The sequence below is a fragment of the Sinocyclocheilus anshuiensis genome, unplaced genomic scaffold, assembly GCF_001515605.1.
Source record: "Sinocyclocheilus anshuiensis isolate Anshui unplaced genomic scaffold, SAMN03320099.WGS_v1.1 scaffold332, whole genome shotgun sequence".
Taxonomy (NCBI): Eukaryota; Metazoa; Chordata; class Actinopteri; order Cypriniformes; family Cyprinidae; genus Sinocyclocheilus; species Sinocyclocheilus anshuiensis.
The window spans coordinates 1,402,654-1,411,621 of NW_015554181.1; the positions used below are offsets into that span (position 1 = coordinate 1,402,654).

At 39.1% G+C, this 8,968-nt stretch overlaps 1 protein-coding gene across 1 annotated transcript in view; it reads right to left on the reverse strand.

Moving 5' to 3' along the window:
* Positions 1-8,968, reverse strand: part of cux2b (cut-like homeobox 2b) — a 175,664-nt gene that overhangs the window by 99,252 nt on the left and 67,444 nt on the right. The gene's annotated exons all lie outside the window — the stretch shown is intronic.

Below are 8,968 nucleotides of genomic sequence, written 5' to 3' on the forward strand. Positions count from 1 at the left end.
GAGAGAGAGAGAGAGAGAGACAGAGAGAGAGAGAGAGAAAATGGCACATGCACAGGAACTCTGAATATTCACCAATATCCATCTTATTCAGCTGACCTGGTGAGCAGAACGACTGAAATATGGTCGAGGACGACTGTAGAGAGGTCGGCACGAGCAAAATCAATATCAGAAAGTACTGCTGTGTTTTTTTAGTACATGCACCATCACATTAACATGGTTTTTCAGACATTGTGCCATAATAGTAATACCAGTTTTAAGACTGTTCTATGAAGTAGAACTGTATACCTGGTACATAAATATATTTTTCAGAGAAAAAAAACACTCCATAGACAGACAGACAGACACTTTTGTTCAGCAAAAACTTCAATTCAAAAATGAAGTACAGGGAATTTTTCTTGCAATTTTAGACATTGTCTTGCAATTCTGAGTTGATCTCAAGTTTTCTCACAAAGTCAGAATTTTGAGATATCAATTGCAAGAAAAAGGTATGAAAATATAAACTGCAAGACAAAACTTTGCAATTCTCACAATTCTGACTTTGCAAGAGAATTGTGATAAAAATATTGCAACATTTAAACTCAGAATTGCAAGATATAAACTCGCCATTCTGAGAAGAAAAATAAGGATTGTGAGATATAAAGTCAAAATTGCAAAACTGAATTGTGAGCTAAAATAGTCAAAGATACATTTTCTTTATTTTTATTCTGTAGCAGAAAAAAATGCAAGATGTAAAATCTGAATACTGAGATAAAAAGTCACAATTACCTTTGGCAGTTTTCAACACTGCTAATAATCAGAAATGCTTCAAATCAGCATACAATGATTTCTGAAGGATCATGTGGCACTGAAGACTGGAGGAATGATGCTGAAAATTCAGCTTTGCATCACAGGAATAAATTACATTTTACAATATATTCACATAGAAAGCACATAGAATAGAAACATAGAATAGAACACAATATTACTGTTTTAACTATATTTTTAATCAAATATATATATTTCATTGGCCATTACTTTACGTATTAGTACACAACCCCCTAAAGAATAGAATAGAAACATAGAATAGAACACAATATTACTGTTTTAACTATATTTTTAATCAAATATATATAATTCATTGGCCATTACTTTACGTATTAGTACACAACCCCCTAAAGAATTCATTCAAACAACACTGATCAAACTTGCCCCAATTACAAGTCATGTTTAACAGCTCAACCCACTTCTAAAACATCTCCGTCCTCACATTCTCTCACCGTCAAAGGTCTTTGTGTTCAAACTAAAGCTAAAAAAAAATGAAGGAGAGGGTTTTTCAATTACTGTACCAAATTTGTACATGACATAAAATTTAATTTACTATGTTTTAATTAATCTGTACTCTTACTTAAAGGCAATTTAGAAAATGATCTAATGGGAGAGGAAGAATTCCTGAGGACAAAAGCTGTAACGCAGCCCCAGATTTACGGCACCAGCACTTGGATGCTTTTCAAACTCTTCATTTTCTTCACTGGAGTCTGAAAGTGTGATGATGAGGATCTGGACGGCCAGTTTCTGTGTTTAGGACACTTGTTCATAAAAAAACAACATCATAAAGTGGCTTATTTTACCTCTAGAAGGACTTTAGACACCAGTGCAGCACAAAAGAACGATTATCAGAGCTTTAAAACACAATACGGCATCATGACAGCATCTGGTGCTGTAAGTTTCACCTGGCAAGATACTAAAGTCGAAACACCAATGATCAACGTGAAATGAAAAGACATATTTAAGCTTTTTTATGGAAGTCATTTACAGAGCTGTTAAGCCATAATAGTTTAGGTACTGGAAGGGTTTGATGGACTGTGATGCTTGGATTTAACCTCTATTAGCTTGAAGCAGACTACAAGCTGTTAATCTATTTGACTGACGCACAGACGAGAACCTCGACATGAAGCGACACACAAAGAGTTTGTGGTGCTTAACTGATCTAGAAACACTGATGCTATCAACCCAATAACAAGCCAGCACAGGTTTCCTTCTTTTAGTTGACTTTGTAGTGTGCACAGAAGGGGCGTATATCTACAGAAGCAGGTGTGCTAAACGACATGACCTTAATTCTAAATAAATATGTAGGACTGTGTGTTTGGAATTAAACATGTCATCTATTTTTCCCGGCTATTGTTCTTTGTTTCCATTCTTAATGATTTCTTACTTTAGTTACTTGATTCCTGCAGGATTTATGTATAATGTTTGTTCAGTGAGTCTACAAACACTCAACATGAATAAAAACATTAGATTTTTACATTTTATGAAGAATATACACTACCATGTTGTAACACCTAACTTTTTTGATGCTACATAAAGATTGAGGGACCACAGAGACTGATTCATTTCAGTGAGCCATGTGTATTAAAGACATACTGTGAGCCACACATTCATATCAACAAGTCCAAACATTAGCCTATAAAGTCTTCCAGAGTTGAGGAAACATCAATTAAGTCCACCAAGTCCATCAGTTCATAGATATGACCATAAGTAGCATTTTGTCACAGTGAAATCAGTCTGGGCTCCCCATCGAGTGAACATTTCTTTCGTCAGAATGTTGGCTATTAGGTGAGTTTTTGCAGACCATAGAGCAAAGAGTTCTACCCACTTGCTGCAAAAATCCACAAAGACTAATAAGAATTCATTGGATCTGGAACTTCTTGGGAAAGGACCCATCAGGTCTACTCCAAGCATATGGCCAGGCTCCACTACTGGGATTGACTGCAGCAGTCCAGATAGCTTTGAGATTCTTGGTTTGTAGGCTTGACACGTCTTACACTGGGTGCAAAAACTCTAAACGTCTCTACGAATCTCAGGCCAATAGACATTGTCAAGTAGTCTTCTTAAGATTTTCATTCTCCCCAAATGTCCACTCAGTGGGTTCGAATGAGCAAAATGCAAAAATGTTTCCCTAAGTGATGCAGGTATGACTAGTTGATGAGTGTATCCTTGGTGCTTGTCAGGCACACTGCGAAACAGGTAGTCATTCTGTATGATGTAAGCAATGCGGTTAGAATCTGTGGTAGGTTGTTTAGCTAACTCCCATAGAGCCTGCAGAGAAGAATCAAGCTTTTGGGCTTTCTCAATTTCATCCCAACTGACAGGCAAATTAGGGTCTGGTTTTGTAGGTTGACATAGGGCAATGTGGCTTACCACCTCTTGCACAGTTACTCCTCTAGATAGGGCATCAGGCACCACATCACATGATCCCTTTCGGTACTTTACCACAAAGCTGAAACCCTGCAGTCGTAAAGCCCACCTGGTCAAGCGTGAGGATGGTTTAGGGTGATTAAATACCCAAGTCAGTGCAGAATGGTCTGTGAGTACTTCAAAGTTCCTTCCCTCCAAGTACTGCCTCCACTTTTCCACGGCCCACGCTACTGCAAGACATTCCTTCTCTGCGGTAGAGTATGACTTCTCTGCTCCATGCAAAAGTCACGAAGCGTAGGCAGTGACATGTTCCGCCCCATCAAAATCCTGTGTCAATACAGCTCCTAATCCTATATCGCTGGCATCCGTTTGTACTCTGAAATCCTTGGTGAAGTCAGGAGGCATTAAAACTGGTGCTCGTTGTAGGGCGTACTTAAGATCATCAAAAGCACTTTGACATTCAACTGTCCAATTCCAAGTTGCATTCTTAGCCTTTAGTGCATATAAAGGGGCTGCTCGCTCGGAGAAGTGGAAGATGAAACGGTGATACCAACTTGCAAGACCTAAAAACCTTTGTACCTCTTTGAGATTCTTGGGTACAGGGAACTCTTGAACAGCCTTGACTTTAGAAGCTTCGGTACGGACCCCTTCTTCAGAAACAACATGTCCTAGATATGTGATGGTTTTTTGTGTCTTTTGCCATTTCTTGAGGTTGAGTGTCAATCCTGAGACTTCCAGGTTTGCAAAGAGTTGCTTGAGATGCTTGAGATGGTCTTGGACCGTTTTAGAATAGATCACTATGTCATCAAGGTATACAAAGCAGAACTTCCCTACGTAGTCTCTCAGAATGTTGTTCATAAGCCTTTGAAAGGTTGCAGCGGCGTTTTTGAGGCCAAAGGGAAGACGAACAAATTCATACTGGGCATTTTTGTTGACAAAGGCGGTCTTTTGGATACTGCCCTCATCCATTCCTACCTGCCAGTAACCAGACTTAAGGTCTAATGTGCTGAATATGGTCGCTCCATACAAGGCCTCTAGGATATCTTGAATCTGTGGCATTGGAAATCCATCCAGAGGAGTCTTGGAGTTCAGTGCTCTATAATCAACACAAAAGCGGGTACTGCCATCTTTCTTGGGTACTAAAACGACTGGTGCTGCCCAAGGGGAAACAGAAGGCCTTATGATGTTTTTGTCAAGCATGCTTGCTATTTCCTCATCAATGAACTTCTGTCTGTTGACAGAAACAGGATATGCTTTTCTACGCACAGGAAACTCATCGATAGTATTGATTCAATGGCGAATTCAGTTGGTTTGTCCCAAAGTGTCAGTGCATACAGTTGGCCAGTCAAGCATCAGTCCTTCTAACTGACGTTTCTGTGCTTTAGAAGCATCAGCTTGATCCACTAACTCCTTTATAGTGGTTAGAGTAGTAGAAGCCATTGGCACTAAAGGTAGTGCAAGGTGCAAACTGACTGTTGGTGAAGGTGAAGAAGTTGTGAAATAGTGGACTACATCACATTCTTCAGGCAATGAATATGTGGAATTTCTAAAATCAAAGATGAGTCCTGATGTCCTCAGAAACTCAAGTCCTAATACAACTGAAAAGGCCAAGTCGCAGTCCCTCATCACATAAGCTCTTAGAGGATAGTTGTGGCCATGAATAGTACCCCGCCAAACTATCTTCCCCAAGGCTGACTGTACATACCCGTTAGCAAGGGAAAATGACTGTCCTCTGCTTGACTGCAAAGCTTCATGATTCGACTTCAACTGTTGCCAGCACGACTCCTGCACTAATGAATAAGTGCTCCCAGTATCCAGGATTGCTTGATATTGACGGCCTTTGATGGTTATGGGCAACGTTAATGTCGTTAAGGGCTCTCCGCTGTTCTCTGAACAAACAGCTATGTGTGGATTGGGCTGTCGTCCTTTTGTGAATTTTCCAGTTTCAGTAGGCTTTGAGTTTTGATCCTGGTGCCTCTGCCTCCAGAAGGCTCTCTCTTCGCTGATATCTCTTTCTATAAGGGTTATCCGTTTCTACTCTGAAATCCTTGGTGAAGTCGGGAGGCATTAAAACTGGTGCTCGTTGTAGGGCGTACTTAAGATCATCAAAAGCACTTTGACATTCAACTGTCCAATTCCAAGTTGCATTCTTAGCCTTTAGTGCATATAAAGGGGCTGCTCGCTCGGAGAAGTGGAAGATGAAACGGTGATACCAACTTGCAAGACCTAAAAACCTTTGTACCTCTTTGAGATTCTTGGGTACAGGGAACTCTTGAATAGCCTTGACTTTAGAAGCTTCGGTACGGACCCCTTCTTCAGAAACAACATGTCCTAGATATGTGATGGTCTTTTGCAGCATAGAACATTTCTTGAGGTTGAGTGTCAATCCTGAGACTTCCAGGTTTGCAAAGAGTTGCTTGAGATGTTGAAAGTGGTCTTGGACCGTTTTAGAATAGATCACTATGTCTCTCCGTTTCAGGCAATCCATAATTGCTCGTCCCAACTCCTGAATCTTAGTTTCCAAAGTGTCTTTAACTTGGCTGCATTCATCCTTCAACTTGGTGGACAATGAGTGCTCAAGCTGCTGTATCTCTGTGTGATGATCTTGGTGCTGTTTTACCATGTGCTGCAGCTGACATTCGATGGCAGTCATCCTATTACTTTGCTCCTGCAACTGGCATTGAATATCCTTAAAACGAACATCAGATGAAGTTTCTAACCCCTCGACTCTACATTCTGAAATCACACTCTTGTTCCACATTTTCAGGCTCATTTTCCAGATACAAGCTACTGAGAGAATGAATAAGGTCTCGGACTGGCTCACGATGAGTAGTGAAAGGTTCTGAAGAGTAGTCTGGGATTAAAGGAATGTAAAAGGCTGGGCTAAAAAATGTTTTTGAAATAAGTCTCTTTTGCTCATCATGGCTGCATTTATTTGTTTAAAAATACAGTAAAATCAGTAATATTGTGAAATATTATTACAATTTAAAAATGCTGATTTCTAGTTGAGTATATTGTAAAATGTAATTTATTTCTGTGATCAAAGCTGAATTTTCAGCATCATTACTCCAGTCTTCAGTGTCACATGATCCTTTAGAAATCAATTATTATTGGTGCTCGATTATTAATAATGGCTCTAACAATGTTAAAAACAGTTTTTGTTGCTTAATATCTTTTGTGGAAACAGCATTTATTTGAAATAGAAATCTTTTGTAATATTATAAATGTCTTCACTGTCACTTTTGATCAATTTAATGCATCCTTGCAGAGTAAAGGTATTCATTTTTAGGATAGGATTATTTTTTTCATTCATTCTTTCTTCTGCTCTTTCTTTCATTCACTCTTTCTTTCACTTGTTCTTTCATTCGTTTATTTCACTTACTCTTTTTAGTTCTTTCTTTTGCTCTCATTCACTTTTATTCTTTCGCTCTTTCCTTTGTTCTTTCACTCTTTATTTTGCTCTTTTCTTTCATTCTTTCATTCACGCTTTTGTTCTTTTGCTCTCTTTCAATCTCTTTCATTCCCTCTTTTTTCATTCCCTCTTTGATTTGTTCTTCTTTCTTCCTTTCTTTCTTTCATTCGCTCTTTCTCTCCTTCATTCTCACACTTCCCTTGCCAGGCAAAAATCATAATTCAGATCACTTAGAAAAAAGTATTAATACACCACAAAGTGGCATGATCTGAGTAACATCTGTAGCACAAACAGTGAAGTTTAATGCTTCTGATTAAGGTTTTGAACAAACCCCAAACTCTTAAGTGTGAAGAACAGCAACACTGAAGAAACACGGCTAATTGCCGGAGCACAAACTTCACCGCTAAGAAGCATTTACAGAAACTTGTGCTTAAGTTTTAGCAGCACTAACAGTAGGAGTATATAAAGGAAAAGCTTTTTTATTAATAGTTTTGACATCTGACACATCACAAACAGCATCTTTGCTCCCTGCATCGTCTACAGAGACGAGATATCAGCAGGAGCTGGAAATAAACCTGCTCGCTCTCACCTTTCAAGAACAAACTGCAGCACGCTTCACTTCTGTTGTTTTTTGAAATGTTTGTTCATTTGTGCTCAGACAGCCATCAGACCCACCTGATGCTAATGTGCCGTTTGCCAAAAGCTCTTTTTCTTCCTCATTTCTCTGCTACCCATGATGCACTGAGGCTCTGAGGCCGACGCCTGTTAATGCAAGCGTGCACAGCAGGTGATGATCCACGTTAGTCAATGTCTTTCCGAGCAGGAAAATTACAGTACACATAAGACACATGAACTGCAGTCTGACACGAGCGAGCTAAACTAGCTCAGAAAACTTTCACGATAAACAACTTAGTCCTTACAGCTTTAAAATCGGCTCCTTTTCCCACTTTATCAAGTTATATATATTTTTATCTGTATTTTCATTTCTTTCTATATTTAACCTTTTTCTTATAGTGTTTTAAAATTCATATTTGAGGCAAAATACTTTGTACAAGCCCCTCAGGGCTTTTTAAAAATTTATTTTCTTAATATTATAAAATAAAATGTTATTTTATAATATTAATAATAATTATTATAATTAATACTAGTAGTACTACTACTTCTATTGTTGTATTTTTTTTTTTTATTATTATTATTATATTTTAGGGGTGCTCCGATTGATCGGCTACCGATCACTATTGGCCGATAATTACGTTGGGATGATTGATCGGCGGTCTCTAAAAAGGCCGATCTCCAAAAACCGATCTCAAGCTGATGATGCTGCCGTAAGAGGTTTGGCACGACATGCAGCGGCACCGCCTCAGTCTGTCCGGCGGCAAATGGCTTCAAATCACCACATCACGTCTGTCTATAAGCGAGCTATACGCTGCACAGTTGACACAGGAATTGTCACTTGCACAATCGAGGTAGTGTCACATCGTCACTAAAGTTTATAAATTGCATTTCTTTTTCATTCTTGCCAGGGTTCAACCATTCAGTGCTCGCGCGCTCTCCTGAAGACCGTGCGCTCACGCACACTCGCAGCGCACACACATAATGTCAGGTTCACACATTACTCCGTTTGCAGTGCATATGTGGTGTGTATTTTTTCCGCGCTCATGTCAACGGATTAAAGCATTCACTGCACACGGCTGCGGTCCGGCAGTGCGTTCAGGAGCGGTGCGTCTGCAGCAGTGCAGAGATCGTTTCCACACTGAGTCTATGTTTGCTGCGCTGCAAGCGCTGAATTAAAGTAACAGCACATTGTTTGCAGTAAATATGAACATGGAGTGACACGAAAATGTAGTAGGCTTTTTGGCTAGGTTTAAAGGTAAAGAGCACTTTTAGATAAACAAGGCAATAATAGATGCACTCGTGGAGGTAGGAAAACAAAGTTCTTTATGAACCGCAGGATTGCTTGTAATAAAGATTTCAATGCAAAAGAAAAGGCAGTACAGCTGACTATTCCTGTCAATGGTAAGTTTGTGTTAACGTAACGTTAACGTAAGAAAAGTAGTTTAAATGTTTTGCCATTTGCTTGAGCAACTTAATATATAAATCTAGAAGTAAATGCAAAAGTAAAAAGCATTGACTAATGTGTTGCTTATATTTATTGTGTTGTCTGTGAAAGATTGTATTTCTGTACCGTGTAAAAAAAGAATTGCAATGCTGAAAAAGCATTTTCAGTGACTATGTTTGGATTTGAAATCAAAATAATGGATAAATGTTGTGTTTGTGGTAAACAGCCACGGATCAGTAGCGGACTCCTGTGTGAAAGCTGCTTCCCCTCTCACAAGAGTCACCTAAGAGGGGAATTCCCCCCATTTTCAAAAATGAAATTCA